Here is a 12,461-nt window from a genome sequence, read left to right on the forward strand (position 1 = left end):
GACTCATCAGACCAAAGCACAGATTTCCACTGGTCTAATGTCCATTCCTTGTGTTCTTTAGCCCAAACAAGTCTCTTCTGCTTGTTGCCTGTCCTTAGCAGTGGTTTCCTAGCAGCTATTTTACCATGAAGGCCTGCTGCACAAAGTCTCCTCTTAACAGTTGTTGTAGAGATGTGTCTGCTGCTAGAACTCTGTGTGGCATTGACCTGGTCTCTAATCTGAGCTGCTGTTAACCTGCGATTTCTGAGGCTGGTGACTCAGATAAACTTATCCTCAGAAGCAGAGGTGACTCTTGGTCTTCCTTTCCTGGGGCGGTCCTCATGTGAGCCAGTTTCTTTGTAGCGATTGATGGTTTTTGCAACTGTACTTGGGGACACTTTCAAAGTTTGCCCAATTTTTCGCACTGACTGACCTTCATTTCTTAAAGTAATGATGGCCACTCGTTTTTCTTTACTTAGCTGCTTTTTTCTTGCCATAATACAAATTCTAACAGTCTATTTAGTAGGACTATCAGCTGTGTATCCACCAGACTTCTGCACAACACAACTGATGGTCCCAACCCGATTTATAAGGCAAGAAATCCCACTTATTAAACCTGACAAGGGCACACCTGTGAAGCTCATCAAGAGAATGCCAAGAGTGTGCAAAGCAGTCATCAAAGCAAAAGGGGGCTACTCTGAAGAACCTAGAATATAAGACATATTTTCAGTTGTTTCACACTTTTTTGTTAAGTATATAATTCCACATGTGGTAATTCATAGTTTTGATGCCTTCAGTGTGAATGTACAATTTTCATAGTCAAGAAAATACAGAAACATCTTTAAATGAGAAGGTGTGTCCAAACTTTTGGTCTGTACTGTATATTTTTGAGTAAAATGTACATTGTTGTTTTATTCTATAAACTTCTGACAACTTGTCTCCGAAATTCAAAGCTAAAAATTTTGTATTTATTTGCAGCAAATGATAAAGCGTCAAAATAATAAAGAAGCGGAGAAGCCGTGCTATCAGACCTCAAATTACTCGGGAAGAATTCAGAAATCAATATTTGGTGGAATAACCATGATTGTTAATCCTGGCTTTCATGTGTCATGGCTGCTTTCCACCAATCTTTCCAATAGAAAACTGTTCAGTGGTCTTTTGCCAGAGCTGTCTCTAGAGAGATAGAGATATATATATATCCGTGTGTGTATATACACACGTCTCTATCTATACATAAATCTGTATGTATGTATTATGTATCACTCATGTCTGTCGCACACACACGTGTCTATGTAATACCTTTATTATGTCTCCACTTGTTGCTATGGGCCACTGTCTTCATGCCCTTAGCAACCAATCACAGCTTGGCTTTCATATCACCAAAGCTGTTTGGAAAATGAAAGCTGCGCTGTGATTGGTTGTTAATGCAACAAGCTCGCCATCATGAATCTCACTGGTCTGCCCTGACTGGTTTTGTGGGCGCTTTACCAGTGGCCCCAACAACACTGAGCCAGTATAGTACACGAGGGATCACAGGGCCCCACCAGGTTCCATTATGACATGCGAGGGTCTTGTTACATGGTGGAGCCATACTGCCAACATTTTGCGGGTCCAGTCTGTCGCTCCCGGCTGGCGAGTTCCCGGGGGGATTATTAATAAAGACAGAAGTGTGAACTGGTGGCGCAGCTTTTCTGCTTAGGTGTAGACAGCGGGTGAGCGACTCATTAAATTCACTGATCCACGGCTCATCAATTTATAGTGTCGTACCTTGGGTGAACACCGGCTCCTCCGCACGGGGGGCGTCTGCTCCAACTCTAAATAGGTGTCGATGAACGACCATTACTAAGCAATCTCATTTATAGACCCCCGTGAGAACTCCCGCACGCTTCCCAAAAAGTGCTGGTGACTCTCACTGAGACCCCTCTTTGTCCCTGTGCACACTGCTCTGCATAATGCACAGGATCGGGGTCACATCCAATCACGGCTGTTTAACCCCCTTAGACGCCGCAGGCAATAGCGACCGCATGATCGAAGGGGTTTTACCAAAATGGCCGACACCCCTCCCTCAATGTAATCACAGGGAGTCAATCGGTCACCACAGCACCTGCCCCCGCCTGACATCTTTGTACCCCCCATTAATCCCAGCTGTCAGCATCAGGCATAATACCCTACAGGCCAGTAGTGTTACAGTGCATTATATTAGAAATATGGTCTAGTCCTCCAAACGCAAAAGAAAATGTGAACAATTAAAATAAAATTGTAATAAATGTTTAAAGATAAAACAAGAACTCTAATTTTTAATAAATAAAAAAAAAAATAGTTCAAATAAATTTTTTTTTTTAGAAAAATTTATCACGGCCGTGACCCCCAACTATTAGGGAAGCACAGGCCTCATTTACGATAATAAGCGCCACAGACACCGCGGCCTATGGGACTTTCAGCACCAGCTCCAGGGGCGGGGGCCCCTGACGGGGGTCCCAGGAGACTGCAGCATTCAGGTCTGATTAGCTGCAGGCGACATTTCCAATTCAGAGAACAGATTGATTTTCCTATTTGGTAATGGTGACAACTTGTCATAAAAAAAAAAAAGTAAAGTCAGGAAAGGCACGAAGGGCGGGAATCAAGGGTAATAAGGCGCGTGTCAGGAAGGAACGGGGGGGCAGACGAGCGCCCGTATAGATCCATATAGAACCAGCCAGTGATTGACACTTCATTCCTCACTTCGTTAATGATGTCAATTTACACCAATCTGCTGATATAGAGCAGGGTCTTAAAGGGGATGTATTTCTACAGCTCAGTGGCATTAAAGTGAAAGGCACGAGCTGCGGCGCCAGGGACAGCCACGTACGGGGAGAAGCGCCAGGGACGGCCGCGTACGGGGAGAAGCGCTGCGGCGCCAGGGACAGCCACGTACGGGGAGAAGCGCCAGGGACGGCCGCGTACGGGGAGAAGCGCCAGGGACGGCTGGGTATGGGGAGAAGCGCCGCGGCGCCAGGAATGGCTGCATACGGGGAGAAGCGCCAGGGATGGCTGCGTACAGGGAGAAGCGCCAGGAACAGCCGCGTATGGGGAGAAGCGCCAGGGACAGCCGCGTACGGGGAGAAGCGCTGCGGCGCCAGGGACAGCCACGTACGGGGAGAAGCGCCAGGGACTGCCGCGTACGGGGAGAAGCGCCGCGGCGCCAGGAATGGCTGCATACGGGGAGAAGCGCCAGGGATGGCTGCGTACGGGGAGAAGCGCCAGGAACAGCCGCGTATGGGGAGAAGCACCGCGGCGCCAGGGACAGCTGCGTATGGGGAGAAGCGCTGCGGCGCCAGGGACAGCCGCGTATGGGGAGAAGCACCGCGGCACCAGGGGCAGCCGCGTACGGGGAGAAGTGCCTGGGACGGCCGCGTACGGGGAGAAGCGCCAGGGACAGCCGCATACGGGGAGAAGCGCCAGGGACAGCCGCATACGGGGAGAAGCGCCAGGGACAGCCGCATACGGGGAGAAGTGCCAGGGACGGCCGCGTGCGGGGAGAAGCGCCAGGAACAGCCGCGTACGGGGTGAAGCACCGCAGCGCCAGGGACAGCTGCTTATGGGGAGAAGCGCTGCGGCGCCAGGGACAGCCGCGTTTGGGGAGAAGCACCGCGGCAGCTTGATTGTGCTTGTTTGGGGGGATACAAGGGGCACTTGAAAGGAGCAGAATACCACGGATGAGAGTCGCAACATTTCTGGAAAGAAGCCGCTTAATATTGCCTTACCCCGGAAAGACATCTTTCATTTCCCTTGACCCGTCACGATCGCTAGGCGACAAAGTTATACGGAACACTACTAGCAATTGCAGTTTCCGTTTCTCTACTTGGGGTGAAAATAAAAAGTAATTTAAGATTCTATTAAACAAAAAAGATCAAATTATTCCCTTTTAAAAAAAAAAAAAAAAAAAGCCATTTTCCACATTTCTCACGGTACAACTGCAATAAAAAGCGACCAAAATTTTGTCAAAAAATACTACAGCTCGCTATATATAAAAAAAAAAAAAAGCTACGGGTCTTGGAAGGAAGGGAAAGAAAAAAACAGAAGTGCAAAAATGAGAAGTGTCATGAAGAGGTTAACGCCTTCAGACGCCTTTTCCTATTGTGTGTGATAACTAAGGGAAGAGATTAGGAATCTGCTCCAGTTGTGGGGCTGCAGGTTTAGTAATCCACCCTAAATCCGCAGGAATTACAGCGCCAGGTAGGGAGTAATGAGCCGCCTGCGTCCGCTGGGGCCACGTCAGGGCCGCACATGTAGATCAGCACAATGAGATTTACCGCAGATGAGAATTTGGAGAAACAGACAAATAACTCCGACGTCCTTTATAGGAACAGGCTGGGAATAGACAGGATAACCTTTTACATTGTGCCAAGCGCCCGTCCGTCCAGCTGCACGCGCCGGTATGAATGCTGACATTTCTGCAGCTCACAGGGGACGGCGCGGACCGGCGGGGTCTTCTCTGCGGAGCTGGAAGACCTCGTTCACACAAATGCTGACTATGGCTAATACACACAGACTGGTGGGGTCCAGCGATGGCTGAGCCCAACATGGGGGCAGGCGGAGACTCCTCATCGTTTTTCTATACATACATTTTCCTACTTGCAAATACGCAGTTTTTTCTGCAAATTGCACAATACTAATCAGCGCTGATTTTTGGCGCAAATTTAAAGCATTTTTTTTTAAATAGTTTTCCTGCAGAAACGCTGGGATTCTGCACCTGGTAACACAACTGCGTTTTTTACATGTGATTTTTTTCAGGTTCCCCATAGATGCCTATGGGGACAAAAAAAAAAAAGAACACAGTTCACCAGCGTCTGACATTAGTTTTCATGAAATCTTATCCGCTTTGCTTGAACTTTAAATCCAGCAGATTGTCGGCACAGAAAATATGCACGCTGCTATATAATGCGGCTGATGCCTATATACCATCATCACCCAAATGGAAGTCACAGTCAGCATCAGCTGCAGCATTGTCCAACGCTGCCCCCAACATCTTACATAACTTCTACCAAACGGCCGATGGGTGGAGGAACCGTTTATATGAAGGATTCTGCTGCAGAAAATCTCATGTCATTGGTTCAGGCAGACTAAGCCCCTGGACGGGCGACCCAGCGCCTCTCACTAAGGTGGATTCAGTCGCTCGTCTCCGGAACAAAACTCAACCTCATAGACATAAGAGGATGCAGAATACAGATAGAGAAAGACAGAAAGGCTTCAAAATGACTGAATGGAGGCTGTCCCATCAAGACAGAGTCAGGCAGGGACCATTCCTGTCCTGTTTGCAGGTATCTTGGTGGCCATCTGAAGCTCAGCTACACGGGTCCATATACAACATGTCATACACATGGGCACAGAATATTTCACTATAAGCGAGGGTCTTATATCGCTCACTGACACGGCTGCACAGTAGTCCCCATCACATCACCACCCCCCGTCCATCCTCCACTGTCCCCATCACGTCACCACCTCCTGTCCATCCTCCGCAGTCCCCATCACGTCACCACCTCCCGTCCATCCTCCGCAGTCCCCATCACATCACCACCACCCCATCCATCCTCCGCTGTCTCCATCACGTCACCACCCCCCGTCCATCCTCCGCTGTCTCCATCACGTCACCACCCCCCATCCATCCTCCGCTGTCTCCATCACGTCACCACCTCCGGTCCATCCTCCGCAGTCCCCATCACGTCACCACCTCCTGTCCATCCTCCACTGTCCTCATCACGTCACCACCTCCTGTCCATCCTCCACTGTCCTCATCACATCACCACCTCCCGTCCATCCTCCGTAGTCACCATCACGTCACCACCTCCGGTCCATCCTCCGCAGTCCCCATCACGTCACCACCTCCTGTCCATCCTCCACTGTCCCCATCATGTCACCACCTCCTGTCCATCCTCCACTGTTCTCATCACGTCACCTACTCCCGTCCATCCTCCGTAGTCTCCATCACGTCCCCACCTCCGGTCCATCCTCCGCAGTCCCCATCACGTCACCACCTCCCGTCCATCCTCCGCAGTCCCCATCACGTCACCACCTCCCGTCCACCTCTGCAGTCCCCATCAACCTCTGTCCCATCACGTCACCACCTCCCGTCCACCTCTGCAGTCCCCATCACGTCACCACCTCCTGTCCATCCGCCGCAGTCCCCATCACGTCACCACCTCCCGTCCATCCTCCGCAGTCCCCATCACGTCACCACCTCCTGTCCATCCTCCACTGTCCTCATCACGTCACCACCTCCCGTCCATCCTCCGTAGTCTCCATCACGTCACCACCTCCGGTCCATCCTCCGCAGTCCCCATCACGTCACCACCTCCTGTCCATCCTCCACTGTCCCCATCACGTCACCACCTCCTGTCCATCCTCCACTGTCCTCATCACGTCACCACCTCCCGTCCATCCTCCGTAGTCTCCATCACGTCACCACCTCCCGTCCATCCTCCGTAGTCTCCATCACGTCCCCACCTCCGGTCCATCCTCCGCAGTCCCCATCACGTCACCACCTCCCATCCATCCTCCGCAGTCCCCATCACGTCACCACCTCCCGTCCACCTCTGCAGTCCCCATCACGTCACCACCTCCCGTCCATCCGCCGCAGTCCCCATCACGTCACCACCTCCCGTCCATCCTCCGCAGTCCCCATCACGTCACCACCTCCTGTCCATCCTCCACTGTCCTCATCACGTCACCACCTCCCGTCCATCCTCCGTAGTCTCCATCACGTCACCACCTCCGGTCCATCCTCCGCAGTCCCCATCACGTCACCACCTCCCGTCCATCCTCCGCAGTCCCCATCACGTCACCACCTCCTGTCCATCCTCCACTGTCCTCATCACGTCACCACCTCCCGTCCATCCTCCGTAGTCTCCATCACGTCACCACCTCCGGTCCATCCTCCGCAGTCCCCATCACGTCACCACCTCCCATCCATCCTCCGCAGTCCCCATCACGTCACCACCTCCCGTCCACCTCTGCAGTCCCCATCAACCTCTGTCCAATCACGTCACCACCTCCCGTCCACCTCTGCAGTCCCATCACGTCACCACCTCCCATCCATCCTCCGCAGTCCCCATCACGTCACCACCTCCCGTCCATCCTCCGCAGTCCCCATCATGTCACCACCTCCTGTCCACCTCCGCAGTCCCCATGACGTCACCACCTCCCGTCCACCTCTGCAGTCCCCATCAACCTCTGTCCCATCACGTCACCACCTCCCGTCCACCTCTGCAGTCCCATCACGTCACCACCTCCCATCCATCCTCCGCAGTCCCCATCATGTCACCACCTCCTGTCCACCTCCGCAGTCCCCATGACGTCACCACCTCCCGTCCACCTCTGCAGTCCCATCACGTCACCACCTCCCATCCATCCTCCGCAGTCCCCATCACGTCACCACCTCCCGTCCACCCCATCATGTCACCACCTCCCGTCCACCTCATCATGTCACCACCTCCCGTCCACCTCCGCAGTCCCCATGACGTCACCACCTCCCGTCCACCTCCGCAGTCCCCATCATGTCACCACCTCCCGTCCACCTCCGCAGTCCCCATCACGTCACCACCTCCAGTCCAAATCCAGTCCACATCACCACCTCCGTCCATCCTCCGCTCTCCCCATCACGTCACCACCTCCGCAGTCCCAATCACGTCACCATCCCCCGTCCACCTCCGCAGTACCCATCACGTCACCACCCCCCATCCACCTCCGCAGTACCCATCACGTCATCACCCCCCATCCACCTCCGCAGTACCCATCACGTGATCACCCCCCATCCACCTCTGCCCCATCACGTCACCACATTCCGTCCACCTCCGCAGTCCCCATCACGTCACCACCCCCCCATCCACCTCTGTCCCATCACGTCACCACCTCCCGTCCACCTCCGCAGTCCCCATCACGTCACCACCCCCCCATCCACCTCTGTAGTCTCCATCACGTCACCACCTCCCGTCCACCTCCACAGTCATCATCACGTCACCACCTCCCGTCCACCTCCGCAGTCCCCATCACGTCACCACCTCCCGTCCATCCTCCGCAGTCCCCATCACGTCGCCATCTCCCGTCCACCTCCGCAATCCCCATCACGTCGCCACCTCCCGTCCACCTCCGCAGTCCCCATCACGTCGCCACCTCCCGTCCACCTCCGCAATCCCCATCACGTCGCCACCTCCCGTCCACCTCCGCAGTCCCCATCACGTCGCCACCTCCTGTCCACCTCCGCAGTCCCCATCACGTCGCCACCTCCCATCCACCTCCGCAGTCCCCATCACGTCGCCACCTCCCGTCCACCTCCGCAATCCCCATCATGTCACCACCTCCCGTCCACCTCCGCAGTCCCCATCACGTCACCACCTCCAGTCCAAATCCAGTCCACATCACCACCTCCGTCCATCCTCCGCTCTCCCCATCACGTCACCACCTCCGCAGTCCCAATCACGTCACCACCTCCGCAGTCCCAATCACGTCACCATCCCCCGTCCACCTCCGCAGTACCCATCACGTCACCACCCCCCATCCACCTCCGCAGTACCCATCACGTCACCACCCCCCATCCACCTCCGCAGTACCCATCACGTGATCACCCCCCATCCACCTCTGCCCCATCACGTCACCACATCCCGTCCACCTCCGCAGTCCCCATCACGTCACCACCCCCCCATCCACCTCTGTCCCATCATGTCACCACCTCCCGTCCACCTCCGCAGTCCCCATCACGTCACCACCCCCCCATCCACCTCTGTAGTCTCCATCACGTCACCACCTCCCGTCCACCTCCACAGTCATCATCACGTCACCACCTCCCGTCCACCTCCGCAGTCCCCATCACGTCACCACCTCCCGTCCATCCTCCGCAGTCCCCATCACGTCGCCATCTCCCGTCCACCTCCGCAGTCCCCATCACGTCGCCACCTCCCGTCCACCTCCGCAGTCCCCATCACGTCGCCACCTCCCGTCCACCTCCGCAATCCCCATCACGTCGCCACCTCCCGTCCACCTCCGCAGTCCCCATCACGTCGCCACATCCCGTCCACCTCCGCAGTCCCCATCACGTCGCCACCTCCCATCCACCTCCGCAGTCCCCATCACGTCGCCACCTCCCGTCCACCTCCGCAATCCCCATCATGTCACCACCTCCCGTCCACCTCCGCAGTCCCCATCACGTCACCACCTCCAGTCCAAATCCAGTCCACATCACCACCTCCGTCCATCCTCCGCTCTCCCCATCACGTCACCACCTCCGCAGTCCCAATCACGTCACCATCCCCCGTCCACCTCCGCAGTACCCATCACGTCACCACCCCCCATCCACCTCCGCAGTACCCATCACGTCACCACCCCCCATCCACCTCCGCAGTACCCATCACGTGATCACCCCCCATCCACCTCTGCCCCATCACGTCACCACATCCCGTCCACCTCCGCAGTCCCCATCACGTCACCACCCCCCCATCCACCTCTGTCCCATCATGTCACCACCTCCCGTCCACCTCCGCAGTCCCCATCACGTCACCACCCCCCCATCCACCTCTGTAGTCTCCATCACGTCACCACCTCCCGTCCACCTCCACAGTCATCATCACGTCACCACCTCCCGTCCACCTCCGCAGTCCCCATCACGTCACCACCTCCCGTCCATCCTCCGCAGTCCCCATCACGTCGCCATCTCCCGTCCACCTCCGCAATCCCCATCACGTCGCCACCTCCCGTCCACCTCCGCAGTCCCCATCACGTCGCCACCTCCCGTCCACCTCCGCAGTCCCCATCACGTCGCCACCTCCCGTCCACCTCCGCAATCCCCATCACGTCGCCACCTCCCGTCCACCTCCGCAGTCCCCATCACGTCGCCACATCCCGTCCACCTCCGCGATCCCCATCACGTCGCCACCTCCCGTCCACCTCCGCAGTCCCCATCACGTCGCCACCTCCCGTCCACCTCCGCAATCCCCATCACGTCGCCACCTCCCGTCCACCTCCGCAATCCCCATCACGTCGCCACCTCCCGTCAGCCTCCGCTGTCCCCATCACGTCACCACCCCCCATCCACCCTTCATAGGAGAGCGTCTGCCCCATACAAAGGGCTGTAACGCGGCATCTCTGATCCTATAATTACCCTATGTAACACGGTGTGTAATCACCTCCGCGGGTAACACTTCATTTCAGAACGGTGTGAAGACGATAATCTGCGATGTGGTCTATATAGAGCTGCTGCTATAATGGTGTCTGGGAGCAGAAATGTTTTTTCAGAATTGATGATAATTTAGGACAGGTAAGAAACGCAGCAGACGATGACCAGACTTACCCGCTGCCTCCCTACTGCACTCAGGGGCCGACGGCCAGCAGCCCCCACTAGATCCGACACCACCCCCACGTCTCTATACTCTGAACCTTCAGTAATTGTGACCCATGACGTTCATTGCTCCTTCCCGTGTAGATGGAGAAGCTGCATTTACAGGAGAAACCATAAATATCTGACAGTCTCCGATCTCAGACCTGAAACCTGCATCCATATCAGGAATACGGGGTCCTGTGTCTGTGAATGGAGGGGTGGAAGCACATGGCGGCTCTGCCTTCACTTTAACGGCAGCCTGGAATATATCGCTTGACTGTTATCAGAACGGTCATAAAAGAGACGGCTCTAAATGTGCAGCCATTACCCCAATGACGAGGACCCCGGATCTGGAGGCGGGCGCAGAGCCCGGTACCCCGCATCTGGAGGCGGGCGCAGAGCCTGGTGCCCCACATCAGGTGGCAGACGCAGAGCCCGGTACCCCACATCTTGAGGCGGGTGTAGAGCCCAGTGCCCCACTCACGAGGACCCCAGATCTGAAGGCAAGCGCAGAGCCCAATGCCCCACTGACGAGGACCCCAGATCTGGAGGCGGATGCAGAGCCTGATGCCCCACTGGCGAGGACCCCAGATCTGGAGGCGGGCACAGAGCCCGGTACCCCACAGCTGGAGGCGGGCGCAGAGCCCAGTACCCCACAGCTGGAGGCAAGCGCAGAGCCTGGTGCCCCACTGACTGGTACCCCGGATCAGGTGGCGGCGCAGAGCCTCATGCCCCACTGACGAGGACCCCAGATCTGCAGGAGGGCGCAGAGCCCGGTACCCCACATCTGCAGGCGGGCACAGAGCCCGGTCCCCACTGCTGGGACCCCGGATCTGGAGGCAGGCGCAGAGCCCTGTACCCCATTGACGGGATCCCGCCACAACTGGCGGCAGGCGCAGAGCCCGTGACCCCGGGTATGGAGGCAGGCACAGAGCCCGGTGCCCCACATCTGGAGGCGGGCGCAGAGCCCAATGCCCCACTGACGAGGACCCCAGATCTGGAGGTGTGCGCAGAGCCCGGCACCACACAACTGCAGGTGGGCGCAGAGCCTGGTACCCCACTGCTGGGACCCTGGATCTGGAGGCAGGCGCAGAGCCCTGTACCCCATTGACGGGATCCTGGCACAACTGGCGGAAGGCGCAGAGCCCGGGACTCCGGATCTGGAGGCAGGCGCAGAGCCCGGTGCCCCACATCTGGAGGCAGGCGCAGAGCACTGTACTCCATTGACGGGATCCTGGCACAACTGGCGGCAGGCGCAGAGCCCGGGACCCCGGATCTGGAGGCAGGCGCAGAGCACTGTACTCCATTGACGGGATCCTGGCACAACTGGCGGCAGGCGCAGAGCCCGGGACCCCGGATCTGGAGGCAGGCGCAGAGGCCGGTGCCCCATATCTGGAGGCAGGCGCAGAGCCCGGCACCCCACATCTGCAGGCGGGTGCAGAGCCTGGTACCCCACTGCTGGGACCCTGGATCTGGAGGCAGGCGCAGAGCCCTGTACCCCATTGACGGGATCCTGGCACAACTGGCGGCAGGCGCAGAGCCCGGGACCCCGGATCTGGAGGCAGGCGCAGAGCCCGGTGCCCCACATCTGGAGGCAGGCGCAGAGCACTGTACTCCATTGACGGGATCCTGGCACAACTGGCGGCAGGCGCAGAGCCCGGGAACCCGGATCTGGAGGCAGGCACAGAGCCCGGTGCCCCACATCTGGAGGCAGGCGCAGAGCACTGTACTCCATTGACGGGATCCTGGCACAACTGGCGGCAGGCGCAGAGCCCGGGACCCCGGATCTGGAGGCAGGCACAGAGGCCGGTGCCCCATATCTGGAGGCAGGCGCAGAGCCCGGCACCCCACATCTGCAGGCGGGTGCAGAGCCTGGTACCCCACTGCTGGGACCCTGGATCTGGAGGCAGGCGCAGAGCCCTGTACCCCATTGACGGGATCCTGGCACAACTGGCGGCAGGCGCAGAGCCCGGGACCCCGGATCTGGAGGCAGGCGCAGAGCCCGGTGCCCCACATCTGGAGGCAGGCGCAGAGCACTGTACCCCATTGACGGGATCCTGGCACAACTGGCGGCAGGCGTAGAGCCCGGGACCCCGGATCTGGAGGCAGGCGCAGAGACTGGTGCCCCACATCTGGC

Source organism: Phyllobates terribilis, unplaced genomic scaffold, assembly GCF_046119375.1.
Source record: "Phyllobates terribilis strain yellow unplaced genomic scaffold, ASM4611937v1 Scaffold_13__5_contigs__length_258822181, whole genome shotgun sequence".
Classification (NCBI taxonomy): Eukaryota; Metazoa; Chordata; class Amphibia; order Anura; family Dendrobatidae; genus Phyllobates; species Phyllobates terribilis.